This window comes from Taudactylus pleione, unplaced genomic scaffold (assembly GCF_031769625.1).
Source record: "Taudactylus pleione unplaced genomic scaffold, aTauple2 ptg000016l, whole genome shotgun sequence".
Classification (NCBI taxonomy): domain Eukaryota; kingdom Metazoa; phylum Chordata; class Amphibia; order Anura; family Myobatrachidae; genus Taudactylus; species Taudactylus pleione.
The window spans coordinates 54,281,006-54,305,517 of record NW_028284418.1 but is presented as its reverse complement, the minus strand read 5'-3'; the positions used below and the strand labels follow the sequence as shown (position 1 = coordinate 54,305,517).

At 44.1% G+C, this 24,512-nt stretch overlaps 1 pseudogene across 1 annotated transcript; it reads right to left on the bottom strand.

Moving 5' to 3' along the window:
* Window positions 1–951: 951 nt before the first annotated feature.
* LOC148542059 (intelectin-1-like) lies at window positions 952–20,613 on the bottom strand (annotated as a pseudogene). The gene is made up of 8 exons (XR_015878931.1): window positions 20,600–20,613; window positions 20,166–20,235; window positions 18,515–18,679; window positions 7,450–7,698; window positions 6,156–6,314; window positions 5,732–5,852; window positions 5,540–5,643; window positions 952–4,307 (listed from the first exon to the last, which is right to left on the bottom strand). The product of XR_015878931.1 is annotated as an intelectin-1-like (transcript).
* Window positions 20,614–24,512: the final 3,899 nt, after the last annotated feature.

Sequence of the window (24,512 nt, the reverse complement as noted above, 5' to 3'; positions counted from 1 at the left end):
GAGTGTTGGCTGAGCGGGTGAAGAAGGTACCCTGTAGAATGTCAAAGTGCTGGGGGGATTGCTCAGAGTGCTGACCGGGGCCCCTTGAGTTATTTTTTTTCTTTTACAGTTAGTAAGGGCACCGTCCCATTCCTGTGCACAACTGACTGCATGCTGCCTATTCCCATATAACGGCAGCATTACATACGTCTCCTAATACTACCTATGCTTCTTCTCTCCTAGGAGCTCCATTCCTGAGCGCTTCTGCTCCCTTCTTGTTTAGTTGTCTGTATTAACTCCCCCTTAGTGTGTACATCTCTCTCAAGGACATATTGATTATCACTAAAAGATTAATTTTTACTGACTTTTCCCTTGCACTAGTAAAATGTTCACATCCATACATCACTTAGGTAAGGCAGTAAATATCACTGATATCTGCTGATTACTTTTCACTCCCGATCTGGACCACAGTCCCCATACTGTAATATGGGCAGGGCCTTAACTAGAGGTGTTTGAGCAGTGCTGTACATCCCGATGAAAGCGGCCAGGCCCCTTCAGCACAATGTTATGCGCTCAGGGCACGGGGACGGTAGAGGGATAGGGCGCAGTGCCGCTCTGTTATGGCACTGAATATCTAGCAGCCAACCTTTATTCCTCAATAAACATAATCACCCCTATTTCCTTACAGAGGGGCCTATTTAGAGTTGGGTGTATGTCAAGTTTAAATAGATAATATGGATGCTGATAATGAGAAAATACTATAATAAAAATATACCCGACTGTATCAGCTGCCCACAAGGTGAAACTGGAACCCACCTTAAGAATAATAGACAATAAATAAAACAAAAAATGGGAGCGCTCAAAGAATTATAGCTGTATACTGTAGCTGCTGGTTTGAAAACTTGACAATATTTAATAAACATATTAAAAATGCAATGAAATAAATAACAAATTAATTTGTAATAACAGCCAAATAGAATAAAAAAATGTAATTAATAGATTATGACCAAAGGTGGTATTGCACAGATCCGGATAATGATTATATAAGACTATTTCATAAGAAATTTTCAAAGCCACAAGTCCACTAAATCGGATATTAATGCCAACAATATACAAGTGCCAATCCCTTAGTAACCAGTGTAAATGGTAAGAAAGCAGTAGTAATCAGGTTAGTAAGCTGCAACAGCAGACTGCAAGTTCATAGGCACATTTTTATTAGGGGTGAGCGGGTTCGGTTTTACTCGGATTTACTCGGATCTTTAAACGGCATTTTATTGGCTATCGCGTATCATGTGTTTTGGATAGCCAATATAATAAATCCGAAATTGCGGTAAAGTGGCGATAAGAAACGAGTAAATCCGAGTAAAACCGAGCCTGCACATCCCTAATTTTTATGTCATCACCTCCATTCCACTCGGTTCCTGATAGTATCCTGGATACACGCTGCTGGTGAGATTAGCCGTACACCATCTCAGCAGCCGTCGAATACATACTGTTGGTGAGAGCAGCCGTACATCAATACAATAGCGGCTGAATATCTTTGAGAAGCCAGTACTTCACCTCCTGCTGCTATCCTGTGGTAGGGAAGCAGCATCTTGATTGCGCACCCCGGAGTGATCACAATACCTTGAGGGGTTGAATATTCTACAATATAAGACTGAGGTAATATACATTCTGACGGCAGAGTTTGATAAGATGACTAGTGAACTGCTGGGATGCCAGTGTTGACGGATTGCATTCACACACTATTCAGCTGCAATTAACAGACTTGCTGACTCATCTGTGAGGCTGCTAAAGTGGAAACAAACTGTTATAAATGGATATTTATCTATGAACCAAGTGATACTTAATATCAAGTGCTGATTGAACTATAATACTCTAAGGATTATATGAACACTTCTCACTTTTATTTTTAATATTTTTTCTTAGATTTTTATATTTGAAGTTCTCTATGCCTTGTGTACTTACATTACTAACAAGTTGCACTAGGCATGACTAGTTACCATTTAATTACTCAAATGTTGTATGTATAAATGTTATATGTTTTGTGTTTATGCTATATAATTAAATATTTATTTGTGACATTCAAACAAGCCTTTTTGTATACATATTAGAGAGCATTATTTCTGTTTATTTTTATTGATCACCACTGTACATTTAGCACAGTATTTTCTTTTCTATCACATTTTTATGTAGTGCCTAGCCTGTATGGCACAGTCACATGTCATCAGCTTCTGAACAAGCTAGTACTGATAATATCTGCAATGCCCTCCCCCCCTGGTTACCCGACCCACGTGGCTGCTGGGTAAAATGAAATGTGGATGTGGAGACGATTCCCGAGTGGGTGGTGCCACATACCAAATATTCTTATGTAATCATTATCCGGATCTGTGCAATGCCACCTGTGGTCATAATCTATTAATTAGATTGTATAGTTCTATTTGGTTGTTATTACAAAATAATTTTTTATTTATTTCTTTGCATATTTAATATGTTTATTAAATATTGTCAACATTTTCAAACCAGCAGCTATAATTCTTTGAGCGCTCCCATGTTTTGTTTTTTTATTGTGTTGGCGAAGTTGTGTGGCATGACTATACGCATTTGCTATCTGTAAAACTGCACCAAAATGTTTAAATAATGTAGACTTGTACAGTGTTGGTATTTTCACATAGGTGTAGAACACCTGCTGGAAATGTGACAACTATATGTGTAAACATCCTCACATACGCCTCTAGTGGGCTTGTCCTTTGCAGAAATTAGAGGGCTGACGTGAAGATGCGAAATAAAGACCATCAGCAGCACTAACGAGCCACATCTAGAGTAGCTGCTCGCCTAATGACCACTCCAGCTGATAGGACTCTGTTTATTAGAGAGTGACAAAATTATAGCAAGTCACTACCGTCTGTTCAGATTATTAGTTTCCACTTGGACTATACGGCAAAGAAGATTTTAAAGTGATAAACAATGGGGGTTTATATTTAATAACATTTTATATGTAATAGTGTGATCCACCAAGCCTGCCGCAGCCTCTTTGTGGTTTTGTGGAGGAGCTCCAAGCTGTTTCTCCCCTTGCAATAGTGGGTAAAAGCCCATTCTGGTGCTTATATCACATTGGGGTGGCACGTCATTTGTTTTTGTTTATTTATTGAAGTTGATGAAGTTGATGATGATGACATCCTATTTATATGCTTAAAGAGTTTCAAACGTATCTTAGGGTACCTGCTACTAAGTATTATTTTTTCTGCACACATTTCATGTCCACGTTTCGGATGTAAGTAATGCACCCAATTCTACATGAAGCCGTTAAGATGGATTTGCTCCTATCTCTTAATGAGGTCCCTAATGTCACAGACCAGCGTAAGAGGGCACTACTTCTAGCAGTTTATTCCAAAAGTGTGGTGAATGACTCTTCTACCCAAACGTCAACAGAGGAGAACACTATTAATGGCCAATGGGAGGGACATACTGGAGATACTGTAAAACTTACAAAGAATGAATAGAGTGGCAGATTTTGTAATTTCTATCTAGATAGTGAGGACAATGTGTGGTTAGGTTCCCTAGCACAAATAACTGGCCTATTGCACATAAGCAGATCTCTGGGAAAATGTAGAGTGCATGTACAGATTTCTGGAAACATGGCGCAGACAAAGGGGTAAGTATTGTGAATTTTAGATACACCCATGCCTATAGAATTGCAACATCCCTTCACATGATTACATTAATGACTATAAAGGAAAGCACATGCATCAGATCACCATGAGAAGTTAGTATTATTCTCCTGCAAAATAACTGAAGTCAGGTGGGAATGGCAGTTTGGTGTTATACTGATTAGTACGTTCTGTCACAGTCAGTCTGTTCTTATTACTGCCATCAAATGGCAGGTACAATAACTGTTGTCTGTTAAGGCTGCTGAGACTGGTTTTTTAAAAATAGACCAGATGGAATCCCGAATTATAACTCAAAAACCATCCCTACAAACAAGACAAATATGGACAATTTCTTTATTTCAGAGAAATATTGCGAATTTGGTTTTCTAACTTGAATTTGTTCTTTTCTCACAAATAATTGAAGTATCAATGTTTTTGCCCTTATTCATGCATCACACACATATATAAAAGCTGGGTAACACATAATTTCATGCATACAAACTGTTATAGTCAGATAGGAGCAAATTAACGATAGAAGAGGAGTACAGCTGCCTCAGTTATCTCCTTGGTGGTACTCCATCCTGCATGTTTTCCGTACCCATCCCAGTCAAATGCTGCAAAGTCTCCACACTGCTTGGGGTCTCCCTCTGGGATGTAGCCACCTCCACCAATGCAATGCTACAAAAAAATGCAAAGTAAATATACAGACATGTTTTGAAAATCAGCCCCTAAATATAACTAGATATACTCACAAATTCATATTCATATAGTCACACCTGTATTCTCTCCCGGAGAGTCCAGCAGACTCTCAATTTTCGTGGAGTTCTTCCAGACATTGGGAGAGCAGACTAGGCTCCTGCAGAGGTGTCCTCATACACCAATGTCTATACGACATATGGTACGAGACACCCGGTGCCACTGAGCCACTCCGGGAAGTGAAGCTTACTGTCTTTTTCTTTCAATTGTGCATCTTTTTCGCATCACAGATGCAGAGAAACACCACTTACAGGGTACTTGAGATGCTGGACTGCAACTTTAACGGCAGAGGATTTAGCTTTAATCATGTACAAAGTCGCAGATGAAGCACAACGGAACTTGGCGTGAGATAAAGATGCAGCCGCTGCATCGTAGCACTTCATATACAGATTTAGACTCGTTTGCACACAGATGACTGTACACATGTCGCACATCAAATTAATCATTGAATTCTAGCAAAGTAGTTTTGTCTCTTCCAGTTGTTTTACATATGTGAATAAGACACACATTTTGAGTGAGAAAGACGCTCGGCATGGCCGAGTCGCACAGGGCCTGGTGCGTTGAGATGAGCAGTTTGGCGTGACAGAAGCCACAGTATATAAGGGCACATCTGAAGATCCCACCCACTTCACCAGTGTAGTGGGCAAGGGGTTGGGTATGAAATGCTGACAGTTGGGATCCCAACGGTCAGAATCCCGAAGCCGGGATCCCGACGGGGTTAACATACAACACACTTGTTGGTCGGTATGCTAACCCTCCCCCTCTCCCTAGCCTAACCCTTCCTCTTTGATCCCTAACCCTAAACCCCCCCGAGTGCCTTAACCAAACCTCTCCTCCCCTGTACCCTAAACCTAACCCTCCCACCTAAGTGTCTAACCCTCCCCCTAGTGCCTAACGCTAACCCCTAAACCCTACCCCTCCCCCCAACCCCACTACTTACATTCAGCATTGCAGCGGTCAGGATGCCGGCACCAGGATTTTAACCTGCACCGGGATTCAGGTGCCGTTAATGTAGATGACACGCCATTTACCCCTCCCCTGCCTTGCACCTCCCACCAGGATTATAAATTGAAATAGTTTCCAAGTAACGGTATATACCTACTGTACCTGTCTAGGTTTATACCTATACTACTAACTGGAGTACTGATACTTACATGTTCTACATTGCAGCCCATCACCTTCACACCTGGGCACAGAGCCAGAGCTGCTCTTTCTGTGTTTATAGCTCGGAATTGGACATAGCCAGCAGTGAACTCTTCTACATAGAGAGAAAGATGTATTAGTATGCAGGTCACCTTAATACGGCTATCATTCCCAGCTTACTGTACAATTATATATTATCATACTTGTTCCAAATGGTGAGTAGTACGATGTTGTCTTCTCAGCGCTTCCAAAGTCATACACAACAGGAACAGCTGGTCCATTGTCTGTCAGACAGGCTCCGACATTGTACACCACAGGATATTTCTGAGGGAGAATCAACAATCACGTGTTCATGAGGTACAAACACCATGTAGTATATACAGCTTCTTTGTCGAGTAACTACAAACTGCTACTAGGTCCTGTTACTAGTAAAAATGAATAAAAGGTGCTGAACTTGGATAGCTTCAGTCATATCTACCAGGAGTGTTGCCAGAAACCATTACATTGTTCAAAACGTATGCAGCTTGTATCATTATGTTGTATCCTATATTAATACTTGCTGCTGTTTTCATGATATCACATATCAGGATGGAAGAACCCAGACATAACAATTATTAGAGCACTTACTTTGTACAACTGGAAAAGATTACCACCCTCTTGAGAAAAGAAGCCGTTGTCTGTGCGGTATCTCAGGAGAGATAAATTCCTCCACTGGGACAAGGGTGTCTTGTTGGGAACATGCCATATGCCCAAATCTTTGGTAATAATATCATAATACCCAGGATTCTAGATGCAAATAGGAAATAACAGATGATTGTATAAACTAATTTACTCAGAGATTTTAGGTTTTCAGCTGTTATGTAGCACACTGTACAAATACAGTATGGGCTGCAATAATTTGAAAATAGAAAATTAATTCTTAGAATGATCTTCAGGAAATGTATTGATGGCAACTAACAAAGATCTAATAAAAGGTTTTCTTGGCTTTGTTAATAGGAGTCTGCATATATTTGCCTAAAATAGTTATTACATTAGATTGTCTTTAGTTACATAACTAGCCTTCATAAAATGTCAAAGTTTATTCTTGAAAAGGAACCCTTTAACAACAACTTGCAATGAGTGAAGTGGCATTACAATTTTTAAAAAATTTCACAATTTCATCAGTCCTAATAGCAAATATGTATGGGTGTCAATGCAGCTGATGTACACCTACCTAGCACCATAACAGAGCGACAGTGCACCCTGTGCTGGTCCCACCACCCGTGCCCACCCCCTAAACCCATGATGTAATGATGTCGCACCTAGTGGGTGGGGCCACTGTTTCAGAGAAATAGAGCACTGCCCAGAACAACCTTATACACTCCGGGCAGCTCAGCTGTAGCGCTATTGGTTGCGGGCTACCATTCCAGGCCACCTGCAAGCCACATATTGGCTGAAGGACGCCTCCAGGGCCCTGTGCGATGGCACAGAATGCATAGTTATGGCCCTGTGCCTGACATAAACATGGCACATCTGCTACTAGTGCATTAACCTCTGTGCTTTGCAGAAGCCACTGTTCTTCTTAATTACACATTGCACATTTTGTGGAATTTGACATCTATACATAGATCTGGGGTGACAATGGTGAAAGTTCACACTGCTTTGTGGTATAATAGGAGGAAAGTCCCGGCAGAACAAAAATGACAAGAGGAATTATGCACAGAATGCTTAAAACTAAAAATGTCACAACCAAAGAATGTTGTTCTCTATGTCTGACTATATTAGAGTCTGCTACTAGAATATGCTTTATCTCAGGTTATTGTCATTGTTAAATACTTAATTTGATTTTCTTGTGATTCTCCTGGAAGTGTTTTATACCTTTGTTCATTGTGTGTTTGTTAGGCAGATTAGTAATGCAGGTGTAATGTATTGTTTTGTATACCTTGTAATCATCACTGGTAGCTCCATTAGGTAGCCCAAATGTGGCATAGTTTGCCCAGTTTCCATCACCCTCTGGATTGTTAAGGTTATCCCCCCTGCTGGGAGGACCAGCGATCTCCAATTGTGCATTTGCCATACATGTTGTTCTCATGGACACTGGCCACTAAAGTCCAACCTCCGCCATTGGTCGTCATGTCACAGTAGGTCTGATAGGATAATCCATCTTCAGTGTTCAGCATGTATATTCCATCTAAACAGGAGTGTAACTTGGTCATATATACTCACATGCATGTCACAGTGCATATGCATGTGTACTCTTAAGACCACAGCCTCTGGTGCCAGTATCATGGGGGTAATAAATAAAATAACATCAGACTGCACTCTGTGAATGTATTCTACATAATAGCAGCACAGTACCAATGTTTTGCATTAAAGCTTTGAAAAAGAGAAAACAGAAAAGTTTGATACATTGCTGTTGAATACATTGCCGGAGATCTAGATATAGGTATGTGCCATGCCACAACAGAGCTGATATACATTTGCAATGCATACATTGAAAATACATGTGCTTACTTTCTTGAAGCTTTTACCCCACCAGGTTGTAGTATAATTATTTTGACACTGGTTTAAATTAGGGGTGAGCGGGTTCGGATTTCTGAAATCCGAACCCCCCCGAGCCCCCCCGATCCGAGTCCGATCCGAGTCAGGCTCGACTTTTCCCGCCTGACTCGGATCTGAAATCGAGGCAAAACGTCATCATCCCGCCTTCCGAGTCTCGCGGGTTTTGGATCCTATATAAGGTACCCGCGTCGGCGCCATTTTCTCACTCGGCTGTGGACAGTGAAGAGGGAGGGTGGGAGTTAGGGCTGTGTAGTGTAGTGTAGTGTAGTGCTGCTGTTGTCCACTACTTCAAAGTCCATAGGGGCTGGCTGTGTTGTGCTGTGCTGCTGTTGTTAATAGGGGCTGTGTCCACTACTTCAAAGTCCATAGGGGCTGGCTGGACTGTGTTGTGCAGTCAGTTCTCCATAGGGGCTGTGTCCACTCCAAAGTCCTGTGCAGTGTCCCAGTCCTAAAGGAGTGCTGTAGTGTTGTCCAGGGGGTGCTCTGTCCATCAGGGGTGCTCCCCCCAAGTGCTAAAAAAATAATATATTTTCTGTGTTTGTGAATTGTGTGCGCAGTAGCCGCACGTGCATCAACAAAGTAGTGCCAAGCGTGCGCCTGTGTCATAAGTAAAGGGCCGGCTGGCTTGACCGTTAAAGGGTGCTGTAACCCCCGAAAGTACACTCCAGTCCAAACCAAAAAAAAATTATTTTCTGTGTTTGTGAATTGTGTGCGCAGTAGCCGCACGTGCATCAACAAAGTAGTGCCAAGCGTGCGCCTGTGTCATAAGTAAAGGGCCGGCTGGCTTGACCGTTAAGGGTGCTGTAACCCCCGAAAGTACACTCCAGTCCAAACCAAAAAAAAAATTATTTTCTGTGTTTGTGAATTGTGTGCGCAGTAGCCGCACGTGCATCAACAAAGTAGTGCCAAGCGTGCGCCTGTGTCATAAGTAAAGGGCCGGCTGGCTTGACCGTTAAGGGTGCTGTAACCCCCGAAAGTACACTCCAGTCCAAACCAAAAAAAAAATTATTTTCTGTGTTTGTGAATTGTGTGCGCAGTAGCCGCACGTGCATCAACAAAGTAGTGCCAAGCGTGCACCTGTGTCATAAGTAAAGGGCCGGCTGGCTTGACCGTTAAGGGTGCTGTAACCCCCGAAAGTACACTCCAGTCCAAACCAAAAAAAAATTATTTTCTGTGTTTGTGAATTGTGTGCGCAGTAGCCGCACGTGCATCAACAAAGTAGTGCCAAGCGTGCGCCTGTGTCATAAGTAAAGGGCCGGCTGGCTTGACCGTTAAGGGTGCTGTAACCCCCGAAAGTACACTCCAGTCCAAACCAGAAAAAAAATTATTTTCTGTGTTTGTGAATTGTGTGCGCAGTAGCCGCACGTGCATCAACAAAGTAGTGCCAAGCGTGCACCTGTGTCATAAGTAAAGGGCCGGCTGGCTTGACCGTTAAGGGTGCTGTAACCCCCGAAAGTACACTCCAGTCCAAACCAAAAAAAAATTATTTTCTGTGTTTGTGAATTGTGTGCGCAGTAGCCGCACGTGCATCAACAAAGTAGTGCCAAGCGTGCGCCTGTGTCATAAGTAAAGGGCCGGCTGGCTTGACCGTTAAGGGTGCTGTAACCCCCGAAAGTACACTCCAGTCCAAACCAGAAAAAAAATTATTTTCTGTGTTTGTGAATTGTGTGCGCAGTAGCCGCACGTGCATCAACAAAGTAGTGCCAAGCGTGCGCCTGTGTCATAAGTAAAGGGCCGGCTGGCTTGACCGTTAAGGGTGCTGTAACCCCCGAAAGTACACTCCAGTCCAAACCAAAAAAAAAATTATTTTCTGTGTTTGTGAATTGTGTGCGCAGTAGCCGCACGTGCATCAACAAAGTAGTGCCAAGCGTGCACCTGTGTCATAAGTAAAGGGCCGGCTGGCTTGACCGTTAAGGGTGCTGTAACCCCCGAAAGTACACTCCAGTCCAAACCAAAAAAAAAATTATTTTCTGTGTTTGTGAATTGTGTGCGCAGTAGCCGCACGTGCATCAACAAAGTAGTGCCAAGCGTGCGCCTGTGTCATAAGTAAAGGGCCGGCTGGCTTGACCGTTAAAGGGTGCTGTAACCCCCAAAGTACACTCCAGTCCAAACCAAAAAAAAAATTATTTTCTGTGTTTGTGAATTGTGTGCGCAGTAGCCGCACGTGCATCAACAAAGTAGTGCCAAGCGTGCGCCTGTGTCATAAGTAAAGGGCCGGCTGGCTTGACCGTTAAAGGGTGCTGTAACCCCCGAAAGTACACTCCAGTCCAAACCAAAAAAAAATTATTTTCTGTGTTTGTGAATTGTGTGCGCAGTAGCCGCACGTGCATCAACAAAGTAGTGCCAAGCGTGCGCCTGTGTCATAAGTAAAGGGCCGGCTGGCTTGACCGTTAAAGGGTGCTGTAACCCCCAAAGTACACTCCAGTCCAAACCAAAAAAAAAATTATTTTCTGTGTTTGTGAATTGTGTGCGCAGTAGCCGCACGTGCATCAACAAAGTAGTGCCAAGCGTGCGCCTGTGTCATAAGTAAAGGGCCGGCTGGCTTGACCGTTAAAGGGTGCTGTAACCCCCGAAAGTACACTCCAGTCCAAACCAAAAAAAAATTATTTTCTGTGTTTGTGAATTGTGTGCGCAGTAGCCGCACGTGCATCAACAAAGTAGTGCCAAGCGTGCGCCTGTGTCATAAGTAAAGGGCCGGCTGGCTTGACCGTTAAAGGGTGCTGTAACCCCCGAAAGTACACTCCAGTCCAAACCAAAAAAAAATTATTTTCTGTGTTTGTGAATTGTGTGCGCAGTAGCCGCACGTGCATCAACAAAGTAGTGCCAAGCGTGCGCCTGTGTCATAAGTAAAGGGCCGGCTGGCTTGACCGTTAAAGGGTGCTGTAACCCCCGAAAGTACACTCCAGTCCAAACCAAAAAAAAATTATTTTCTGTGTTTGTGAATTGTGTGCGCAGTAGCCGCACGTGCATCAACAAAGTAGTGCCAAGCGTGCGCCTGTGTCATAAGTAAAGGGCCGGCTGGCTTGACCGTTAAAGGGTGCTGTAACCCCCGAAAGTACACTCCAGTCCAAACCAAAAAAAAATTATTTTCTGTGTTTGTGAATTGTGTGCGCAGTAGCCGCACGTGCATCAACAAAGTAGTGCCAAGCGTGCGCCTGTGTCATAAGTAAAGGGCCGGCTGGCTTGACCGTTAAAGGGTGCTGTAACCCCCGAAAGTACACTCCAGTCCAAACCAAAAAAAAATTATTTTCTGTGTTTGTGAATTGTGTGCGCAGTAGCCGCACGTGCATCAACAAAGTAGTGCCAAGCGTGCGCCTGTGTCATAAGTAAAGGGCCGGCTGGCTTGACCGTTAAAGGGTGCTGTAACCCCCAAAGTACACTCCAGTCCAAACCAAAAAAAAAATTATTTTCTGTGTTTGTGAATTGTGTGCGCAGTAGCCGCACGTGCATCAACAAAGTAGTGCCAAGCGTGCGCCTGTGTCATAAGTAAAGGGCCGGCTGGCTTGACCGTTAAAGGGTGCTGTAACCCCCGAAAGTACACTCCAGTCCAAACCAAAAAAAAATTATTTTCTGTGTTTGTGAATTGTGTGCGCAGTAGCCGCACGTGCATCAACAAAGTAGTGCCAAGCGTGCGCCTGTGTCATAAGTAAAGGGCCGGCTGGCTTGACCGTTAAAGGGTGCTGTAACCCCCAAAGTACACTCCAGTCCAAACCAAAAAAAAAATTATTTTCTGTGTTTGTGAATTGTGTGCGCAGTAGCCGCACGTGCATCAACAAAGTAGTGCCAAGCGTGCGCCTGTGTCATAAGTAAAGGGCCGGCTGGCTTGACCGTTAAAGGGTGCTGTAACCCCCGAAAGTACACTCCAGTCCAAACCAAAAAAAAATTATTTTCTGTGTTTGTGAATTGTGTGCGCAGTAGCCGCACGTGCATCAACAAAGTAGTGCCAAGCGTGCGCCTGTGTCATAAGTAAAAGGCCGGCTGGCTTGACCGTTAAAGGGTGCTGTAACCCCCGAAAGTACACTCCAGTCCAAACCAAAAAAAAATTATTTTCTGTGTTTGTGAATTGTGTGCGCAGTAGCCGCACGTGCATCAACAAAGTAGTGCCAAGCGTGCGCCTGTGTCATAAGTAAAGGGCCGGCTGGCTTGACCGTTAAGGGTGCTGTAACCCCCGAAAGTACACTCCAGTCCAAACCAAAAAAAAATTATTTTCTGTGTTTGTGAATTGTGTGCGCAGTAGCCGCACGTGCATCAACAAAGTAGTGCCAAGAGTGCGCCTGTGTCATAAGTAAAGGGCCGGCTGGCTTGACCGTTAAAGGGTGCTGTAACCCACAAAGTACACTCCAGTCCAAACCAAAAAAAAAATTATTTTCTGTGTTTAGCCGCACGTATATATCAAATCGATATAACATAAATGGAGGACCAAACTTTCTCCGTTAAAAATAAAATAGAGAAAGATCAAGAACCACTTCCACCTAGTGCTGAAGCTGCTGCCACTAGTCATGACATAGACGATAACATGCCATCAACGTCGTCTGCCAAGGCCGATGCCCAATGTCATAGTAGAGGGCACATACAATCCCAAATGGCAAAGTTCAGGAAAATGACCTTGAAAAAGACATTTAAATCAGCTGAAGAGAAACGTAAACTTGCCAATATGCCATTTACGACACGGAGTGGCAAGGAACGGCTAAGGTCGATCCCTAGTATGTTCATGACTAGTGGTTCAGCTTCACATGACGATGGAAGCCCTCCTCCCACTAAAAAAATCAAAAGAGTTAAGCTGGCAAAAGCACAGCGAAGAACTGTGCTTTCTAAGAAGATATCACAAATCCCCAAGGAGAGTCCAAGTGTGGTGGTGGTTGCGATGCCTGACCTTCCCAGCACTGGACGGGAAGAGGTGGCTCTTTCCACCATTTGCACGCCCCCTGCAAGTGCTGAAAGGAGCACCCACAGTCCACTTGCTGATATGCAAATTGAAGATGTCACTGTTGAAGTACAACAGGATGAGGATACTGGTGTAGCTGGCGCTGAGGAGGAAGTTGGCGAGGAGGATTCTGATGGTGATGTGGTTTGTTTAAATCAGGCTCCGGGGGAGACAGTTGTTGTCCGTGGGATGAAAAAGCCCATCACGGTCATGCCTGGGCAGAAGACCAAACATTCCACCTCTTTGGTCTGGCAATATTTCTATCCAAATCCGGACAACAACTGTCTTGCCATATGTACCATATGTAAAGGTGAAATAAGTAGGGGTAGGGACGTCAACCACCTAGGAACATCCTCCCTTATACGGCACCTGCAGCGCATTCATAAAAAGTTACTGTCAAGTTCAGAAACTTTGGCTAAGACCGTAAGCAGTCCAGGGACACCTAAATCCCGTTGTCCTGTTGTATCCAAGCGCCTGCAAACCACACCGTCAACTCCCTCCTCGTCAATTTCCTCCTTAGTCAGGATCGGAAGTAGTCCTGCAGGCCATGTCACTGGCATGACTGACTCTCCTATCCGGGATTCCTCTGGAGGATCCTGCATTGCTACGCCTACTGCTGCCGCTGCTGCTGTTGCTGCTGCTGGGAGTCGTTCATCATCCCAGAGAGGAAGTAGGAACACCACAACTTTTACTAAACAATTGACCCTCCAACAGTCCTTAGCGAGGAGGATGAAGTACGACAGCAGTCATCCTGAAGCAAAACGTATAACTGAGGCCTTGACTGCTATGTTGGTGTTAGACGTGCGTCCGGTATCCGCCATTAGTGCAGTGGGATTTAGACAATTGATGGAGGTAGTGTGTCCCCGGTTCCAAATCCCATCTAGATTCCACTTCACTAGGCAGGCGATACCGAGACTGTACAGAAACGTCAGAAAAAGTGTCCTCAGTGTCCTGAAAAATGCCGTTGTACACAATGTCCACTTAACCACGGACATGTGGACAAGTGGAACAGGGCAGACTAAGGACTATATGACTGTGACAGCCCACTGGGTAGATGTATCACCTTACGCAGCAACAGCAGCAGCGTCACCAGTAGCAGCATCTCAGAAACGCCAGCTCGTTACAAGGCAGGCTACGCTGTGTATCACCGGTTTCAGTAAGAGGCACACCGCCGACAACCTCTTAGAGAAACTGAGGGAAATCATCGCCCAGTGGCTTACCCCACTTAGACTCTCCTGGGGATTTGTGATATCTGACAACGCCACCAATATTGTGCGGGCATTACATCTGGGCAAATTCCAGCACGTCCCATGTTTTGCTCACACAATAAACTTGGTGGTGCAGAATTTTCTGAAAAGCGACAGGGGCGTGCAGGAGACGCTTTGGGTGGCCCGAAAAATTTCTGGCCACTTTCGCCATTCAGCGACTGCGTGCCGAAGACTGGAGCGCCAGCAAACACTCTTGAACCTGCCCCGCCATCACCTGAAGCAAGAGGTTGTGACGCGGTGGAACTCAACCCTCTATATGCTTCAGAGGATGGAGGAGCAGCAAAAGGCCATACAAGCCTATACATCCACCTATGACATAGGCAAAGGAGGGGGTATGCACCTGACTCAAGCGCAGTGGAGAATGATTTCCGTGTTGTGCAAGGTTCTCCAGCCCTTCGAACTTGCCACACGTGAAGTCAGTTCAGACACAGCCAGCTTGAGTCAGGTCATTCCCCTCATCAGGCTTTTGCAGAAGCAGCTGGAGAAAGTGAAGGAGGAGCTAAGACGGAGCGATTCCGCTCGGCATGTGGGACTTGTGGATGAAGCCCTTCATTCGCTTTGCCAGGATTCCAGGGTGGTCAATCTGTTGAAATCAGACCACTACATTTTGGCCACCGTGCTTGATCCTAGGTTTAAAGCCTATGTGGTGTCTCTCTTTCCGGCCGACACAAGCCTGCAGAGGTGCAAAGACCTGCTGGTGAACACACTGTCAGCTGAAGCGGAACGTGACACGTCAACGGCTCCTTCTTCATTTTCTCCCGCAACTGGGGCTGCCAGGAAAAAACTTAGGTATCCTAAGCAACCCGCTGGCGGTGATGCAGGGCAGGCAGGACCAAGTTTGGACATCTGGTCCGGACTGAAGGACCTGGCAACAATTTCTGACATGTCTACTGTCACTGCATATGATACTGTCACCATTGACAGAATGGTGGAGGATTACATCGGTGACAGCATCCAAGTAGGCATGTCAGACAGTCCATACCTGTACTGGCAGGAAAAAGAGGCAATTTGGAGGCCCCTGTACAAGCTGGCTCTATTTTACCTGAGTTGCCCCCCCCTCCAGTGTGTACTCCGAAAGAGTGTTTAGTGCAGCCGGGAACCTTGTCAGCGAAAGGCGTAGGAGGTTGCTTCCACAGAATGTGGAGAAGATGATGTTCATCAAAATGAATTATCAGCTCTTCCAGGGAGACCAGCCTCCAGAAGGTACAGAGGGACCTGTGTTGGTGGATTCAAGTGGGGACGAGTTAATACTTTGTGAGGATGAGGATGTACACACTGAAGAGGGTGAGGAATCGGTGGATGAGGAGGATGAGGATGACATCTTGCCTCCGTAGAGCCAGTTTGTGCAGGGACACATTAATTGCCAGCTTGTTTTGTGGGGGCCCAAACGAACCAATCATTTCAGCCACAGTTGTGTGGCAGACCCTGGCGCTGAAATGATTGATTTGTTAAAGTGTGCATGTCCTGTTTATACAACATAAGGGTGGGTGGGAGGGCCCAAGGACAATTCCATCTTGCACTTCTTTTTTTTCTTTGCATTATGTACAGTTTGGGGCCTAGTTTTTCTAACTGCCATCCTGTCTGCCACTGCAGTGTCACTCCTAGATGGGTCACGTGTTTGTGCCGCCCACTCGTGTCGCTTAGCATAGTCATCCAGCTACCTCGGTGCAACCTTTTGGACATGAAAACACTATTGTGAGGTGTGAGGTGTTCAGAATAGACTGGAAATGAGTGGAAATTAAGGTTATTGAGGTTAATAATAGCATAGGAGCAGAGAAACCAACAAATTCTGTGATTTTAGCTGTTTTTATGCTTTTTAAAAAAAAAATACAGATCCAAAACACAAAACCCAGAACCCAAAACACGGAAGGGTGGTTTTGGCAAAACCAATCCAGATCCAAAACACGAAGAAAGATCCAGATCCAAAACCAAAACACAAAACACGAAAAGTGGCCGGTGCACACCCCTAGTTTAAATGTTTTATATATACATGAACAGAGGGAGAGCCATCTATTTGCCTCTGCCCAGGATCGAGTGACAGACAAGGGAGGAGAGTTATGGTGCCTGGAGGAGCTGTACCCTCGCAGTGAGTGCTGAATAAACACAAAGGGTGAGAGCAGAGGTATATTTGAGGTTTGTGACTTTCAGACAACACTTAACACTAAGTGATATATTTACTAAAGTAAGAGATTTTATAAGTGGAGATGTTGCCCACAGCAACTAATCAGATTCTAGTTATTATATTCTATAAGGTGCTAGATAAATGTTAAGTAGAATCTGATTGGTTGCTAAGGGCAACATTTCTACTTCTAAAAACCCACACTTTAGTATATATACCTCTAAGTTATAACATTATGATTCGAGATTAGTCACCAAATATATATTAAATATCTGAGATTAGTTTAGCTAGATATATGTTAGAATGTATTATATATGTGAATGTTTATTGTTTAAATTAATATCTTGTGGAAATCTGTTTATCTGGCATCTATTACCCAAAGCTACATGAGGAATAGTTAATTAAAAAACTGTGAGCCTGACCAAAATTTCGAATAGAGGGCCTAATTCAGCACTGCATGCAAGTACACTGCTGAATGCAGATTCCCGATGACTGGGAATCTGCACAGGCGCATGACCCGTTCTGCGCATGTGCAAAACAAGTCTGCGATCCCACACGCAGACTGCCAGTGATGACAATCTGCTGCCGTTTGTTGGCAGGGAGGGGGCAGCGATGGCCTCCGTTTCCGAAACTGAGGCATGTTGCAGTCGTTGGGGGGGTAGGTAGAGGCCAGGATTTCCGTTGGCTGACGGAGATTTCCTGGCCTCATACTCTAATCTGCGGTGGCCGATGGTCCGCAGAGTATCCGATGCTGCGTTGGACAACGCAGCTCGGATACGTAATGCAGCAGGAGGCGTGATGCCTTCTGCTGCATTTCCATATTTGCAAGGATCGCAATTGCAAAGCTGCCTGCGTGCATACAACATATATCTATAGCCTGCGTGCATACATCATATATCTATAGCCTGCGTGCATACATCATATATCTATAGCCTGCATGCATTCATCATATATCTATAGTCTGCGTGCAGCTTTACAATTGCGGTCCTTGCTGAATCAGGCCCAGAGTAATATAGAGCAAGTAACTATGCATCTTGGTAAAAACCATGTTGCACTGAGATTTAGATTTGGGAGGTGGGTGTCCAAACTGAAATGTAAATTGCAGTGTAAAAATAAAGCATTCCAGCATTTGTGGGCTACATGCAAAAACAGCCAGTATTTGCTACACGTGCAAAAAAAAGTATGTATTTGCACCCCTTGCAGTGCAGCATGGTTTGTCCAGGTACTGTACACAGTTACAGATGTGCCCTTATACATCTTTGCTGCATTCGCGCTATAAAGTCCCTCTTGGCGCGCCTGGTCCAGTTAGACTCTGATAGCATCAGGCATCTTTTTTGTGTCTTTTTTGCATCTGTGTCGCAATGCAATGTGACTAGGAAGCACCAGTGGACTGTGCTGATTCATTTGATATAAGACACTTGTATATCTGTGTACTATTGAGTCTCTGATTCTGTCTCTGATTCTGTTTACGAAGTGCTACAACGTGGCAGCCACATATATTTTCATTCCAAGCTCCGTAGTGCATCATATACAGACTCGGGTGCTCACAGATAAACAAGTGTCACATTTCAAATTAGTCAGCACAGTCTCCTAACATCACATTGCGACTTAGACACATTTTTAGCAAAAAAAGACGCCCAACGCTAGCAGAGTAGCACGAAACCTGGCAGCTCATTCACGCCGGGCAAGTCGCGCTGTGTGGCGTATTGAGGCTAGATGTATAAGGACACATTTGTACTTGCTCTATCTTACTCTATTCCCAATTCTCTGCCAAGAAAGGAAGAAAAAGCGCCTCTGTTGCAGTGTATCCGATTCTCCATACCTAACAGAACCACCGGACACCATGGTGAGTGTTACATTCTGGCGGGGAGTGTTACATTTATACATGTCACCAGGACCGTAGGGAGGGTGGTGCCTGGCTCCGGAGGTCTGCATGAAGAGACCTCCTGCAGTGATGCATGGCGCTTGCAGAGCAATGTCGATGAAGATCCCCGCCCGCCACCCACCCCCTGGCGGAAAAAGGTATGTGATCAGGGGGCGAGGGGGAGCGAGAGGGGCGGCAGTGAAGCACAGGGCGCACTGCAGTCCTGATATGGCGCTGCATGTAATCACTGGTGTTATAGCTTTAGCTCACCCTCTGCTTGCTTATCTGAGCTCTTGATTTCCTTGCAGCTTCTGTACCCATAGTTCGAACCTCTGCCAGTAGAGCACCCGCAATTTGACTGGTCGCTGTCTTCACCGTCCTCATTCCAGCATGCCAGCAGATTCAGAATGTTTTGCTTCTTTTGCATAATAGACGCTAAGAATGACAATCTGTGTTACCTAGTGAAATGTTCAATGCTTTCTAATTGTGACCTGTTTTACAAAGCACAGAATAGAGAATAAACAATTTTCAACATAGAGGAGTCAATCCAGTGGATGAGTCTGCTGGATCCTCCTCTTTCAAGTTTGAAAATATATTAAATAGTAATAAGACATTTATGATGCTGTATGGCTAGAGTAAAATGCACCGAGTATTAAAGCAAGGAATGATAGCTCTATATTGTACAATACAAACTATACAAATACTTGCTATAAAGTCTACCCCAATCATAGCAGTTCTACACTACTGTATGTAAGATTATGAATGCAGAATCAGAACTTTAAAAAATCAGGATCGATGGGGGCAGAGGATAAATTTCTTCTCAGTAATAGTTAGTCACATGCAATTTTAATGTAGTATTTGGGGTAAGCATGATGATACATCTCTCTCTCCAGCTTGATATATATTTTATTTGGTGTACTAAATAAAAGCTGCTCTTATTTGAGGAGTATATGACTTAAAAAGCTGCATCCATCTAAGACAATCAATTTATAAAAATGCACAGTATTAATTATGTTGAAATTCTGAATGGACCCATATTACATTGAGTATCAGGAATGGGCATATGTGGCAGACTTTGGGGCTAGCAAGCCAGCTTACTTAGTATTTCAGTATATGGAACTAAGGGCCTGATTCAGAGCCGCTCGCAAAAAGCGAGCGCTCGCTCTGAATCAGGGTGGCCGCTTTGTTTAAAAAATCTCGGCCCCCTGGCCGCTCGCTAAGCTGTGGGTGACCACCCACAGCTTTTGCGCGCAGCCAGGTGATGATCGCGATGGTCACGACCATCGAGCTTGCGACGAGACCCTTGTGGTAGGGTCTTGTCTGCCGCAAGACCCAGTGAACTTCCGGCTCTAATAGAGCCGGAAGCTCACTACTGACATCACTCGTGATGTCAGTAGGGCCGCCCACAAACGGCAGGCGTTCCTTCAGGAATGCCTCAGTTTGTCCGGCCACCCTCCCCACCTACAAAACGGGGCGAGCTGTCAATCAACGTCGACAGCTGCCCCGTTTGTAGCGAGCCCTGGAGCAGGTGAATTTCTCACTTGTTCCGGGGCTTGTGCACGCGCATTGCGCACGCCGCACGTGTGCAATGCCCCACCATCGCCCTGCTTGCGACGCAATGCTTTTTAAACTGACCATATAGCATAACAAATGCCCTAGTGTTTTTCATGTTTTTCCAAAGTTAAATGCAGAGGATCATTATCTTCATTGTAATATGTGGTCGCACTCTTATTACTCCTCAGTTCTGATTGCCTACATATGCCCTATTCACCTGTATGAAAAGAACACTGATACAAAACGTTACTAGTAGAAACCAGTATTTCAGTACTTTCCTTGCTTTATAATATGATACCTCCTACAGCAATCCAAATGGCATATTATGATATTATTTCAATTATTTCTTGCATACAGAAGTACTTACCACATCTAGTACAATATACTCCAGCAAGTGCCAAAGAGAGCACCACAAGACTGTGCACCAGCATTTTCCACTAAGCAGACAAGAAAAACCAAAATGTAATAAACAATCACATGAATTGCATATATATACTGTATATAGTTATGATTTGGGCGAGTTAATTTGAGTACTGTTGATTTGGGCTATTTATTCGAGGCACTAATTTCTGACCCTAAATCCTAGCATAGGTACCAAAATGTTATCTCTAGTACCTGATGCCTTTTACATTAATTTATAGTCCAAATAAACATAGCTTTAAAAAAGTTATCCATTGTCAGAGAGAAAGTCACACATCTCTTCAAATGAACTTCAGCCCTGACTAAAAATTAGCCCAAATGCCTTAGTCCTAGTTGAGTATTCAGGCAGTAATAGAGACCCGAACGAGAGATACATCTTACCAGTTTGGATGTCCTTGCAGCACTGGAGGAATCTGGTCGGAATGGTGAAATGTCCTCTTTTATATGCTCTAGCTCAAAACCCTAAACCTGTCCAGTTGCATTTTTGTGTAAACTTTTATTGTTTGATTACTGAGTAAGCAACAGAGGCTGGCTGGCAACTTTCAGCCTGGGAGACAAACACAAGCAAGTGGCCCCGGCTTTTCTACTAGTATATTGTGAAACACTCCCAAGCTTGGCCCCGTTAGGTTAACGCCATGTCCAGATAGCGTTACCCTATAGTAGCCTATGGGCTACAATTTAGCAAATTCTTCTGGAGAGGGGTGTTCCGGATCCCTCTCCGTTGGCCCCTGGTGATATATGCACAGACCAAACCAGAAAGCTTCCAGCTCTTTACCAGGGCAGGCTCTTATCGGAGCCTGTCTACAGGCATGAGGATTTTAGTCAATTTGGATGAAAATATTAATTTACACATTGAGCCTTTGGTGTAAAATATTTATCGCATCTGTATTAAAAATGTGTATTGTGATAAATATGCCCCTTAGTAACAGAAATTTGTGCTTACCTGCCATCCTTAGGTTCAATTTTGTGGTGTTGCATGTGAATGGCCCACTGTCCATCCATGCCAAATCTTATCGCAGCCATGCGGTAAGGGGGCAGAGGCAATCATGCTGGTAGGGAGCATAGGCACAGATGAGGAGGGGGCACAGGTACAGATGAGAAAATGGGGACAGTGGGAGAAACTGCAGGGGTTAAGGGGCCAGAGGGAGAGAATGCAGGAGAGAAAGGGACAGTGGAAAAGAGTGCAGGGGAGAAGGGGGAGAGGCTGCAGGGGCTAAGGGTACAGTGGGAGAGAGTGCAGTGGAGAAAGGGACAGTGGAAGAGTGCAGGGGAGAAGGGGGAGAGGCTGTAGGGGTTAAGGGGCCAGTGGGAGAGAGTGCAGGGGAGAAGGGGGTACCTGTCAGAATAGCATAGGAAGTGATCCTGCCACTAGCTGCAGCAGCAGCAAAGGGGGATATAGAGGCTGGTGTATGTACAGTGTAAAGTAAGGACATCTCGCTCTAGTCCACATCTTAAAAAAAAAAGTCACCCAGCCAACAGGCGGCCCCCAGGGAATTTCCCGGTGATGCTGACGGCCAGTCTGCCACTTGCAGCATGCCATCGAGGGGTGTGTTGTGCTATGTGGCATGTCTACCATCACTCAGGGTAATTAACATTGAACTTGAATATATTGGCTAATCCCAGAATTTATTTACAATTGGTAAGACGAGGGTTTACAAAAATATACTGAGCATTGTACAGTATACACATACACAGCACAGTGCAATATTATGCTGCACACATTACACACAAAATTGAGCAATACTGCACTACATATCACTGTGCATTATGCTATACACATACATAGCACTCTACAATATACAGAGCTCACATATACTAAGCACTGCAAAATATATACAGTATATATACACAATTGCAAAAAGAGACTATTAAAAAATCCAATGTATTAAGGGGGTCATTCAGACCCGCTCGTGAGCGGCAGTGCGCTCGCAAGCGGGTCGATGTCCCCCACTGCGCATGCGCACGATGGAGGGAGCTCCGTCGTGCACATGCACGAGACCCGGAGAGCGACGGGCTTCCCATCGCTCCAGGTCTCGCACCAAAGGGGGCGTGCTGTCGATGTTGATTGACAGCACGCCCCCTTTGGTGGGCGTAACAGGGTCGTGCCTGCCAGACGGAGGCATTCCCATGGGAACGCCTACCATCTCAAGCCGGCCCCACTGACATCACTAGTGATGTCAGTGGGAGTGATTTTGTCTCTGATAGAGCCAAAATCACTCCAGGACTTGCGGCAGCGAGACCCTACCGCAGGGTCTCTGTCGCAAGCCTGATGGTCACGATGGTCTTGACCATCACGACCATCATCATGGACGCTCGCATAAGCTGTGGGTGGTAACCCACAGCTATGTGAGCGTCCATGAGGACGCTCCTAAAACAGGTAGGATGGCCTTGATTCAGAGCGAGCGCTCTGGTCAGAGCGTTCAGCTCTGAATCAGGCCCTAAGGTCAAAGTGAGTTGACGTTTTAGGGTGCAACCCCCTTTCTCAAGACAATAGAGATCTGTGGTGTTGAATTGAGAAAGGCGGTTGCACCCCGAAACGTTGCTTCATTTTGACCTTAGTACATTGGATTTTTTTTTATGATAGTCTCTGAATGCTGTGGCAGAAAATCTATAAAATAGAAAGGGCGCTGACATGTGATGCTACTCCCAGCAGCTGCAGAAAGGAGATAGTTAATCTCCAATAGTATACACAGAAATATCAAAAAGCAGCGCTGTTGACTCAAATCCTTATTGCAATTTAATGAACAGGTAGCATGCAATAAAAACACATGAAAAAGAAAAAACACAAATAAAATCACATTAATAAGTTAATGCATAGCTATTTAAAATGAGAGCATAAATAGCTGCAAACGGCATGAAAAGAAGCTGACATGCCCTGGAGCACTGAAAAAATAGAAAGGACCTAATATCCTGATTTGATGGATCAAAGTTCAAAACAGCGGCACTCGTAAATAATAAATAGTCCAACAGATGGCACTGTAATTGGTTTACCCACTGGAGTAGTCCACAATGTCCTGAATTAGCGATGGTCCCACACAGAGGTTAATCCAATGCAGGAGAATGGACTGGGTGGTGATAGGTGGGGCTGGAAGTCATGTATCAAAGTCCAAAACATGCTGCTGTGAAATTGTTAATATTTCAGGTTGTCCAATGGTAATGTCAGGATCCAAGGTGCAGTCAGCATAAGTACCAACGCGTTTCACTGCTCTGGGCAGCTTTTTCAAGGTGTCTAGATGGTGATTTAACCCACTCTATATAGTGGCTCTCATTAATATAAATTGCTCTCAGATGTATATTATTAATTAATTAAAAACAACACTTTGTATACAGAAAATGAATAATTTATCATTATAATTAGAGACATACTACTAACAGGAGGCAAAGCTATGAGATGTGTATAAAAGATTAAAATTGAGTACTTACTCTAAATTACACTTGATAATCCATCTGTCCCGATCGTGAAATTACATTCACGGGTAATGTTCACTCCCACCGTGATGACGTCACATGTCACGCCTGATTGTACTGGTGGAGCACAGCGTGTATAACGCTGCGTTCCACATACAGTAGTCCTTACACCCAACAGAGGGCGCTCGATTTGGATTACATAGTGAGTCATTGAGACCTGATAATATCTCATAACATGTGATGGATTGTTGAAAAACCAAATATATGATCAGATGAGAATCAACCAGGTCAAATAGATCATACAAATAGCGTGTTAGCTAACATAACTCATGAATACAAAAATGGACCAGAGAGAATGTAAATAAATAAACACATGGATAGATAATGCCCAAATAATCAATTAGTTGTTGCTAAATATATACTGTCAATACAGTAAACATAAATTAAAATAAAACAAACTGTAAAAATAAAAATATATGTAAAAAAATATATATTCCAATATTAAAAATAAAACATAAAATAGGTTGAATCAGGTTAAATTGACTCACAATTCACAAATTGTATCCAATAACAAAATACCTTGATGCACATATTCAATATTAAAGTATAGCATTCAGTTCCAATGCTTTGTTTAGTCCACTTGGAAACAAGGTATTGAGATGAAAAGTCCAGTAGATTTCTTGTTTACACAATTTCCTCAGTCTATCATCCCCACGCAGAGTGGGGGGGATAAATTCTAATCCAGTCATTGTCAAGGACTCAGGACTACTGCCATGATATTCAGCAAAATGTTTAGGAATACTATGGTTGCGCAATTTCTTTATAATATCTCTGCGGTGTTCCATAAATCGTATTTTAAGAGATCTAGTGGTACGACTCACATATC